The sequence below is a fragment of the Periplaneta americana genome, chromosome 1 (assembly GCF_040183065.1).
Source record: "Periplaneta americana isolate PAMFEO1 chromosome 1, P.americana_PAMFEO1_priV1, whole genome shotgun sequence".
In the NCBI taxonomy this organism is placed as follows: Eukaryota; Metazoa; Arthropoda; class Insecta; order Blattodea; family Blattidae; genus Periplaneta; species Periplaneta americana.
Genome location: NC_091117.1, coordinates 79,948,208 through 79,960,259, shown reverse-complemented (window position 1 = coordinate 79,960,259; position 12,052 = coordinate 79,948,208). Strand labels below are relative to the sequence as shown.

Below are 12,052 nucleotides of genomic sequence, written 5' to 3'. Positions count from 1 at the left end.
TTAATATTATCATCCCATCTACGTCTCGTCCTCCCGAAAGGTCTTTTCCCCGCCGGCCACCCAACTAACACTCTATATGCAATTCTAGATTCGCCAATACGTGCTACATGCTCTGCCCATCTCAAACGTCTGCATTTAATGCTTCTAATTATGTTAGGTGAAGACTACAATACGTGTTGTTCTGCGTTATGTAACTTTCTTCATTCTCCTGTAACTTCATCCCTCTTAGCCCCAAATATTTTCCTAAGCATCTGTCGAACATCCTTAACCTCTGTTCCTGTCTCAAAGTGAGAGCCCAAGTTTCACAACCATACAGGACAACCGGTAATATAATTGTTTTATAAATTCTAACTTTCAGCTTTTTTTTTAGAGTGGACTGGATGACAGAAGCTTTTCAACCGAATAATAACAGGCATTTCCCATATTTATTGTGCGTTTAATTTCCTCCCGAGTGCCACTTATATTTGTTACTGTTGCTCCAAGATATTTAAATTTTTTTTTTAAACTTTAGTAGGTTATTTTACGACGCTTTATCAACATCTTAGGTTATTTAGCGTCTGAATGAGATGAAGGTGATAATGCCGGTGAAATGAGTCCGTAGTCCAACACCGAAAGTTACCCAGCATTTGCTCATATTGGATTAAGGGAAAACCTCGGGAAAAACCTCAACCATGGTACTTGCCCCTGCCGGGAATTGAACCCGGGACACCTGGTTTCGCGGTTAGACGTGCTAACCGTTACTCCACAGGTGTGGAAAGATATTTGAATGTTTCCACCTCTTCAAAGGATAAATTTTCAATTTTTATATTTCCATTTCGTAGGCCTACTATGTTCTGCTCACGAGACATAATCATATGCTTTGTTTTTATTTTTTTTCGGGATTTACTTTCAAATCTATCTCTTTAGTTGCTTCAAGTAAAATTCCCGTGTTTTCCTAAACGTTAGTGCATTTTCTCCTAACACTTCTTACACAACTAACTATTTAAAATGAGGAAATATTGTTTAGTTTATAATGTTATTCGAAAATTAATTAATGTTACGAACACAATGTTTGGTAATATTGAATAATGAACTTCTTTACCTCTGATGTAGCTGCACGAAATAAAAGAAAAGTAAATTTCACATACCTCCAGTTATATAGCTGACTGTAACTTATTCAATCTAGATTGTTTGTCCGTTGATTTTATTCACAGAAATACGTCCAACAGAAAACAACGACTGTCTTGTATTTCATTACGCGCAGAATATGTTATATGAACTTATGACTGCAGAATGTTTATATTGCCAACAAGTGAGCTATATCGACTTTTTTTTGTCTTGCTTCGATACATGACGTCACTGCGACGGATCAGAGTCCATGTAGAAAACGTGTCATTCACGTGCTTGTGCTCAGTAAAACTTGTGGTCAAGCCCCAGAAATATTATCACAATTTCATCTATTCTTTTCTGATTCTTCTTTACCTCCTCTGCTCTTTACTTTCCAGTTTATTATCCTTATTCTTTTTTCTTACTATTAACTCATCTTAAAGAAAACATCAATGATCGTATCAGTTAACATTCTGCCTTTTAACATTTTATATGTTAATCTTTCTAATATTTTCTCCGCTTTCCTTTATTGTGGAGTCCACCGCTGTGGAGTAATGCTTACCATGCTGGACCATTGAAACGAGCAGGCTCACGTTCAAATCCTGGTTGTGCCAAATCACTTGGTAGAGGTTTTTCCGGGGTTTTCCTTCAACCCAGTAAGATCAAATTCTGAGTAACTATATAATGTGGTGGCGTCGCTGTTTAGCCGTTGGTGCTATAAATAGGAAGGTCGCTGGCTCCATTCCAGATGGAGTTACAACATTTCCTATTTATTTAATCCCTATAGTGCCAAGATCCACTGAGCCTCTTATAGAAATAATAGAAATGCATACCAAGATCAATCTTTGTGGACCAAAGTTGTCTGGACGTGGGACTGGCGTTTTTATTGCTACTCAGTGTCGGTTGTCTCATGAAGAGGAAGTCAACATCATACCATCCGAAGCATCCTTCGGGGCGTGTAATGGGATAGATTTGCTTTTGCTATACAGTAGAATATCTTTAATTTGAAGCGTAAGCGGAATTTGAAAAAAAAAATCGAATTAACCAGCAAATTATTACCGTATTATTACTATTATTATTATTATTATTATTATTATTATTATTATTATTATATTATTGTTATTATTATTATATAGAAAATTCATGTCAATAAAAGGATTAATTATACAGTCCTTGTCATCATATCCCACCTCCCTCAAATACACTTTAATATTAAGGTCTATCCCCCCATTTAAGTCTCGGCCTCCCAAAGGCCTTTTTCCCCCTCCGGCCTCCCAAACAACACACTATATACATTTTTGTTATACATGCCCTGCCCATCTCAAACGTCTGCATTTAATGTTCCTAATTATATCAGGTAAAGAATACAATGCGTGCAGTTCTGCGTTGTGTAAATTTCTCCATTCTCGTGTAACTTCATCCCTCTTAGCCCCAAATATTTTCCTAAGAACCTTATTCTCAAACACCCTTTATCTCTCTCTCTTTCCTCTCTCAAAGTGAGAGTCCAAGTTTCACAACAATACAGAACAACCGGTAATAATAACTGTTTTATAAATTCTAACTTTCAGATTTTTTGACAGCAGACTAGATGACAAAAGCTTCTCAACCGAATAATAATAATACGCGTTTTCCATATTTATTCTATGTTTAATTTCCTTCCGAGTGTCATTTATATTTGTTACTGTTGCTCTGAGATATTTCAATTTTTCCACCTCTTCAAAAGATAAATTTACAATTTTTATATTTCCATTTCGTACTATGTTCTGGTCACTAGATATAATCATATACTTTATTTTTTCGGAATTTACTTCGAAATCTATCTCTTTACTTGCTTCAATTAATATCCCCGTGTTTTCCCTAATCATTTGTGGATTTTCTCCTAACATATTCACATCACCCGCATAAATAAGCAGCTGATGTAAGCCGTTCAATTACAAGCCCTCGCTGTTATCCTGGACTTTCCTAATAGCATATTCTAGAGCAAAGTTAAAAAGTAAAGGTGATAGTGCATCTGCTGCTTTAGCCCACAGTGAATTGGGAAAGCATCAGACAGAAACTGACCTATATGGACTCTGCTGTAAATTTCAGTGAGACACATTTTAATTAATGAAATTAGTAGCTTTTAAAGTCCAAATTAAATGTGAATTTTTAATGTTGTTTTAAATATGAATTTCAAGGAAAAAAATGGTTATTCCAATTATCCAAAAATTAACGAATGGCGAATTAACTAATCTCTAACGTATTATGAAAAATTGCTTTATCTAACTTCTTTCAACGTATATTATTTGTGACTCTGCTAATCCACTGCTTCCTCTTGAGGGAAATGAGAAGAGAGTATATGGGAAACATTTCACATGTTAAATTCCATTTTTAATAAATCGAATTGAAAGGCGTTTTCACAAAACTTATCTACATTTTTTTGGATTTTGAGGTTTTAACGTATCCTTATGTTTTTGGGTCAGGAGAATCCAATGGTGCTATCGGAATTGAGCTAAAGTTGGTAAATACATCAGTAAATTGATGATGAAGTACAAGAGATTTTTCAAAACTCGGTTTCTACAGTTGGCGAATTTTTACAAAACTTGTTATCTACAAGAGTTGGCATTAAATAAATGTTATATTATTTATTTTTCACTTGGTGGCCACACTTGTTAAATAATACTATGTATATCGTTTTCTTTCACTGTCAGAACTGCTTGTATTATTTCAGGATGCATTTAAATCTCAACATTCTGTAGACTGTTGCTCAGCAGATAAACGTTAAATAATATTCAAGAAAAATGAATGAATATATTTCCTGCAGTGCAGGGGATTCCAAGAGGATTCAAGAAGCGTAGAATTTTTCTTTTTTTTTAATTTTAGTAGGTTATTTTACGACGCTTTATCAACAGCTTAGGTTATTTAGCGTCTGAATGAGATGAAGGTGATAATGCCGGTGAAAAGAGTCCAGGGTCCAGCACCGAAAGTTACCCAGCATTTTCTCATATTGGGTTGAGGGAAAACCCCGGAAAAAACCTCAACCAGGTAACTTGCATCGACCGGAAATCGAACCCGGGCCACCTGGTTTCGCGGCCAGACGCGCTAACCGGGAGGCGTAGAAGTGAACCAGAAATTCTACAGGGCAAAAAGATAAATAAACATTGCTTCGCGTTTGATTTATCTTAAAATGACTTGATACACTTCAGAGAAAATTTTTATAGTAATGATACAAAGTTGAAACAGAATTGAAACAGGATGTGATTCTAATCAAGTACAGGACAGTTGCAAACCCTGCAAGGCGAACTTCCACTGAAGAGGAGAAGGAGAGAAAAAGATCTGTGACGATTTCCTACCATGTAACAGATGAAGAAGGGAAAGATGTATCATGAGTAGAGACGAGAATTCCATGCAAATGTATGCTTCTATAGGAACATAGGACATAGCTCAAACTTAGTACTTATCCATTTCATTGCTTTCCGGTTCCAAATATGTGTACTCTTCCCGTGCATATTTGCATGTTTTGGCCTTTTTGGGGATAAAAACATGCATAATGCATATTTGAGCAATTTTTAGCTTAATCATGCATATATTATACATTATATTCAGTTTAAATGCATGTTTTAATGGTTTTGAGTGGACATCTCAGTTTTTCGATTTTTATGTCCCTTATTTTAGCTTAAGGAATCAGGATTGAAGAAGGAAAAGTAAATAACAGAAAAAGGTTCATTCAAGTTTGCACCCATAACTTCTTGTAATGTAGAGAGGTCATTCTCTGCCTACAAGAACATACTGACTGACAAACGCAGGAACGTCACAGAAACCAATTTAGAAATGTTATTAGTTGTTAACTGTGCAAAAAAGTGAAGTGAAGTGAAGTGAAGTGAAGTGAAGTGAAGTGAAGTGAAGTGAAGTGAAGTGAAATAAGAAATTTGGAACAGAAATGAAAGTGCATATTTTAATGTATTTTTCGCTTGATCGTGCACGTTTCATAGTTTGCATGCATATTTTGGGATTTTATAGCGTATGAAATTCTCGTCTCTAATCATGAGTGTTTCAAAGGACAGATTACAACGTCTGGTGGCCACCGGTGTGGCTCAGTCGGTTAAGGCGCTTGCCTGCCGGTCTGAAGTTGCGTTCGGGCGCGGGTTCGATCCCTGCTTGGGCTGATTACCTGGTTGGGTTTTTCTCCGAGATTTTCCCCAACCGTAATGTGAATGCAAGGTAATCTATGGCGAATCCTCGGCCTCATCTCGCCAAATATCATCTCGATATCACCAATTTCATCGACGCTAAATAACCTAGTAGTTGATACAGCGTCGTTAAAATAACCAACTAAAATAAACAACGTCTGGTTTAGAAAATATGTAATCACAGGACGGAATCCAGAAGTCGTGGTAGTCGGCGAAAGAATGAAAGGGATGAGGAGCAGACAGATCAGATTAAAAGAAAGATTTTGAAATACGAAGGTAGAGAGGCACATTATTCCCGAGGAGATACCTGCTGTTCTTATTTTCCACCAGAACTGAACTTGAAGATTACGTGGAAACGGTACAACAAGTGCATTCGGTTTGGTGGTTTGAGATGTTCTTTATCTAAATACAAATCTGTATTTTACAAGTAGGTAGAATTTGGTGACCTTGGCAGTCACAGATACCTGTTCTACATGTGCAAAGTTCTTATTGAAAACTAAAACTTCCTCTGACTTGGATGAAAAAAAAAAACAAATTGAGAACAGTATATAAGCTTCACAAAGTGAAAGTCAAAAAGTTTTTTTTTTTTTTTCAAATATTAAAATCGACCAAAGAAGACGTTATTAATATCTGTTTTGACTGCCAGCAAAACCAGACACTTATCAAAAGTGCTGATATACAGAAACTGTTTGTGTTATCCTGTGAAAATTGGGGAGTTAGACCTAAAATGACATACTTGGGTAAAATGACATACTATGTGTTTTGTGAAAACACTGTAAGCTGAGTTTCAATTTACAGCTGTATAGTGCACAGAAGCTGGAAACAGTGGTTACATCCAAGTTTTAGCAAGCAAAGGCGCTTTTTGGTGAAGCAGGTGCAACTGAAGGAAAAAAGTGCAAGACGATATAATATTGTTGAGGTATGTTATGTATTGTTTTGTCCTTTTAAGCTTCAGATATTAGTGAAATAATGTTCATGACTGAAAACATGAATATTTCCCTCTATAAAAATCAATACAATATCCAAATTCATAAAGAGGTTAGGTCGTACTAACACTACTTCTTATTCTTCTTCATTCAGGGTAAAATGACATACCACCTACTTGGCTAAAATGACATACTATGTCATTTTACCCAAGGGCATGTTTATGACTGGAAATGAGAAGCCATATAGGCCTATTATGGGCGATAGCAATTTGAAAAATTGGTGTCAAATTTGTTTACAATGGCTGATTAGTGATTACTTCTGTGAAATTATGTAATATATAGTGGTATCTCTCTCATTGCTAGACTGAATTTTTCGTAAAGCTAACTGATTTTAAAATAGGTGAGATGGGGATTTCTTTAAAATATATAAAACCCTAAAGTTTCTAAAATAAATATATTTTCAATATTTTTATGCACTGAATTTTGTTACTCTGATTTATCCCATTATGAATGAGCTAGGCTTGGCGAGTCTGAAGTTTACTTGCACCTACTTCACCAAAAAGCGCTTTTGTGGACAACATTGTAAGATGAGTTTGGATTTACAGCTCTATAGTGCACAGAGTTTGGCAACAGTGATTACACGTCATGTTAGCCTTCCCTCGTCACTGCACCCACCGACTCGTGCCACTTGATGTCTCTTTCTTCGGGCCTTTGAAAACATATGATCAGGCCGTTACAAAGTGGCTGAGGAACCATCCTGGATGGGTGATTACACAGTTTCAAATTGCGGACTTATTTTATGAAGTCTATGGAAAAGCTGCAACCATCACCAATGCATTGGGTGGATTTTCTTCAACAAGAATTTGTCCACTCTATTCGGACATATTTCCTGATCACTTATTTAGTCCTGCAGACCCCACAGACAGACCTCTAACGAATGCAGACCCTACAGACGGGCCAAAGGGTGCAACACAGAAGAGCAGTTCAACAATAAAGAATGCAAAAGAACATATGATAGAGCCATCACCAACAACTGCTCCAGCAGCGGAAACGTCACAAACGAGGCCTTCACCTCATGTGACACAGCAAGAGATCTCCCCGATTCCCTCTGGCACTAGGTCTGTGGCGAGAAGAAAGAGAACACATGAAGTGTCCCAAATCGAGCATCTCTTTTAATGACCAATTAAAATTAAAGGAAGCTGAAAGAAGAGCTGTAGAAGAAAGGTGTTCAGCAAGCAGAGGAAAAACACAGTTTCAGCTTGATCTAAGGGGGCCAAGATGAAGATAGTGACTTCGTTGGTGATGTTGAGAACGATGCACCTTGTCTGTACTGCAATGAATTTTACAGCCAATATAAACCAGAAGAAACATGGCTACAGTGCAAGAAATGTTTCTCATGGGCACACAATGAATGTGCAAGTGTATCTAAGAGAACAATTTTTTTTTTTTTTTTGAACTATGTAAAAATTAACTTATGTGTGTCATTTTACCCTAGTAACTTGGGTAAAATGACATAGTTTGTCTATTTTCAAATATACCTTTCAGTTAAAGATTGTCAGTATTTTTCACTTTCTGTTGATCTTAATATATGCGTTAATGTTGTAGTATCAGTTATATATAATTGACCAAAACAAATTTGGTAAGAATACATATTTTTCTTTTCAAGATTTCCTTAAGGTGTGTCATTTTAGGCCTAGTTCCCCTAAGTATTATTTTTTGTGATTGTTTCATCAAACATTTGGACATGAGGTCCAAACCTGTGGAGTAAGGGCTAGCGCGTCTGGCCGCGAAACCGGGTGGCCCAGGTTCGAATCCCGATCGGGGCAAGTTACCTGGTTGAGGTTTTGTCCGGGGTTTTCCTTCAACCCATTATGAGCAAATGCTGGACCCCGGACTCATTTCACCTTCACTTCATTCAGACGCTAAATAACCTGAGATGTTGATATAGCGTCGTAAAATAACCCACTAAAAAAATTGTACATGATTATCTAATAATAGAATGTATTTAAAATATTGTGTAAATAATACAGACGTGGACAAATTATTAGCAAAATTGAAGATTTTTAGTATATATTTTTACAAAATATGATTCTTCAATTTTGACTACATTTGATATTTTTGCGTATTTCCAAACTATTAGCAAAATTGAAGAGTTGTATTGTATAGTTTTAGAAAATTTAACTCTTCAGTTTGGAATACATTTGATATTTTTGCATATTTACAAATTATTAGCAAAACTGAAGGTTTTTATTATATATTTTTACAAAATTCGATTCTTCAATTTGGAATACAGTTGACATTTTGGATATTTCCAAATTATTAGCAAAACTGAAGATTTTTATTTTATAGTTTTACAAAATTTGACTCTTCAATTTAGACTGTAGTTGACATTTTTGCTAATTTACAAATTATTAACAAAATTGAAGATTTTTATTATATATTTTTACAATATTTAACTCTTTAATTTAAACTACAGTTAACATTTTTGCATATTTCTGTCTACTGTAATGATAGAAATATGCAAAATTGTCAACTGTAGTCTAAATTGAAAAATCATATTTTGTAAACAGAATGATCATAAAAATCGTCAATTTTGTTAATAATTTGTCCACGTCTGTATATTATCCTGAGAAACACTGAGGCAGAGAACTGTGGGAAGACATTTATGCTTCTTCATGACTAAAGTGCAAATATTAATTTGAAATTTAGTATTTTTTTTAATTTTCAGCTTCATTGTGTAGTGGCAATGTGTTTGCGTGAAATAAGTATCATTATAACAGATAATAGAATAAACATATTGGCTAAATTGATATAAACCTCATATTAAGGGAAGCAGATAACGATTTTGTAAAAATTCAATAAATTTATTGCTATTTTATAGGAAAATTTAAATTCACAATTTTGTTTCAAATATGTATACCAATTCCATTCTAGATTTCAATACATTATATTTTTTACAGTTTAAAGTTTCATCAATAGGCGTAGTTGGAAAAACAGAAAATGTTCTACGAAAACAGGTTTTTGTAGATAATGAGTTCTGTGAAACGCCTCTGAATAGTAATCTTCAACAACACTATCTAACTACAAGATTTTATTCAAAATGCAGTTACAAACTGATTTTTACTGAGAAATTTCAATTCATTGACTGTTATATACATTCTCACGAATTATTTCTAACAAGGAGAGGTTGTGAGATCGATGTCACTGTTTTGTATGAGGATTTGTTTGTGAAAATACATCAAAAATAAAACGACCCGTGTCTCGGCTTTCTCTGCCATAGACCCTAGTTTACCAGTAGAATATGAAATACTGTACAATCAAGTGTTCTTGAGTCGCTGTTGCATGTAAATTTATCACCGCTCATACGGCAACACAGACTGATGTCTTCGATCTCTGTAATCGAATTTACAATACGTTATAATATCGTATGTTTTTATATTACTAAGCCTACTATTTTTTACTTATTATAATTATTAATATTGTTTGTTGATTTTATTCTACTTGTTCAATAATGTCGAGTGACAAGAAGACAAACACATGGCCTGACTTCCGATAAATGCGTAAACTTATGATATTTTCAACAATAATCTCATTAGACGTTTTGATTTATCTAGAGAAAATCAAAACTCGAGTGGGATTTAATTGACTATTACACGATTAGAAGAAAGTATATAAAGATTAGAAGTAACGAAGTACTCCAATACAATAAAATATTAATTGACTTACGAAAATACAACTGTCTTCAAATGTATTATTGTACCATCTCAACATTATAAATATTACGCTAGATGCATGCTAGATGGCAGTAGTGAGCAATGCCTTCTCGTCGAGAAGTTCTCCATCTATTATACACGTTGGCAATGTTACTAGTCAAGAAGGCTTTGTTGATTCAGTTTCATTTTTATTAAAATGCAACATTCCACTTCAATTATCCGAATCCCAGTAATCAACGTCACTTGACAGATGATTTTCAATAAATCTTAATATTGTGACGGCCACGTGAGATCCGATCTCACGACCGACGGAGGAGAGGCATCTGCTTCCTGGGACATGTACTATGGCGGAGAGAAGAGAGGGGAAAGAGCGACGCGGCGAGGGGAGGTTGCGTGCGCAACTTCTGCTTGCCTAGAGAGGCCGAGAAGTCCGTCGAAGTGGAAAAATCGCGAACTCGAACTTTCTCGGTTACGTCGCTGTGGTTATAAATTACGGACGCGAATGAACGACAGATTCATTCATGATTAGTTCAGTCAGTAAGCCAGTGAACAGAGCAAGCCAGCCAGTCTTGTGTACCGGAGTTCGACTTGAGTGTGCGTCCGCAACTGTGTGAGCATTAGAAGGCCTGAGTTCGAGTGCAGTGGACCGCAGTTGGAGGGACCTGAGTTCGGGTGCAGTGGACCGCAGTTGGAGGGACCTGAGTTCGAGATACTGTGAACTTGAGTGACTGAGCTAGAAGAACTGTGAACTGAGAACTGACAGTTCTGTGTTGTAAATAGTGCTTTGTGAATATTAGTTAAGATTAACAGTTCATTGTTGTTCGTAATAGTCCAAGTAAATTGTCATTGTCGTTTGTGGAGTGCAATAACGAACGCTGTGTTACTGTGTGGAGAGCAAATCCTATTGTTGAGATAATAAAATTACATTGTTGTCTAGTAATAAAATTTACAATATTAAACAATCTCTGATACGTGACTATCCATAATATCATATAGCAGAAGCTATAACATAACCTAACTAATATACACAAGTGTTAGAAAAGTTTTAATTAACGACGATGACATAAAAAATAAACATGAATCATTTTAAAAGGAATAATTATTGAATGTACAACTTTCAAATTTTAATGTGGTTGGTGGTTCAATTGACGTTATATTGGACGTGTGCGTAATAGAAGTGGAACTCGTTGATTTAGGCCTACATGGTGTATTCAACTTATTCAGGATTTCCGAACGAATAATTTTAAAAGGAATAATTATTGAATGTACAATTTTCAAATTTGAATGTGATTGGTGGTTCAATTGATGTTATATTGAACGTGTGCGTAATAGAAGTGGAACTCGTTGATTTAGGCTTACATGGAGTATTCAACTTATTCAGGATTTCCGAATGGTGCTTTTCATTTACTTGTAAATCGGATTTCAGAAGATGCATAGGTATGATAAGTGATTTTTATTAATTCTTGTTCTTGAATGCCAATGCGAGTCATATTTGAAACTGCTGTGCATCGACAGGAGTGGTTTGTAATTATATATATATATATATATATATATATATTTTTTTTTTTTTTTTTTTTTTTTTGACGTCCAGACCAGCGCAGTTTCAAATGTTGGCAAACAAAGAAACAAATGCTAGGGACGCGATAAAATTAAACAAATGCTAGGGACGCGATAAAATTGTGCGATAAGCAGCCATGATTGGTCGAAATACGTCCTTTCGTACCGTTTTATTGGTCAAAAGTAGTATGACGTAGTAAGAGTGTAATAGTCAACAGTAATCTCACTAGACGTTTTGATTTATCTAGAGAAAATCAAAACTCGAGTGGGATTTAATTGACTATTACACGATTAGAAGAAAGTATATAAAGATTAGAAGTAACGAAGTACTCCAATACAATAAAATATTAATTGACTTACGAAAATACAATTGTCTTCAAATGTATTATTGTACCATCTCAACCTTACAAATATTACGCTAGATGCATGCTAGATGGCAGTAGTGAGCAATGCCTTCTCGTCGAGAAGTTCTCGATCTATTATACACGTTGGCAATGTTACTAGTCAAGAAGGCTTTGTTGATTCAGTTTCATTTTTATTAAAATGCAACATTCCACTTCAATTATCCGAATCCCAGTAATCAACGTCACTTGACAGATGA

General features: G+C 35.3%; 1 protein-coding gene across 1 annotated transcript in view; it reads right to left on the bottom strand.

Annotated features, from left to right (window-relative positions):
• LOC138697343 (cytochrome b5-related protein-like) overlaps nt 1-1,264 on the bottom strand; it is a 75,142-nt gene extending 73,878 nt beyond the window's left edge. The window contains exon 1 of the mRNA XM_069822774.1: nt 1,128-1,264. The gene's annotated coding sequence lies outside the window, so the exon portion shown is untranslated. The remainder of the gene's footprint in view (nt 1-1,127) is intronic.
• Nucleotides 1,265-12,052: the final 10,788 nt, after the last annotated feature.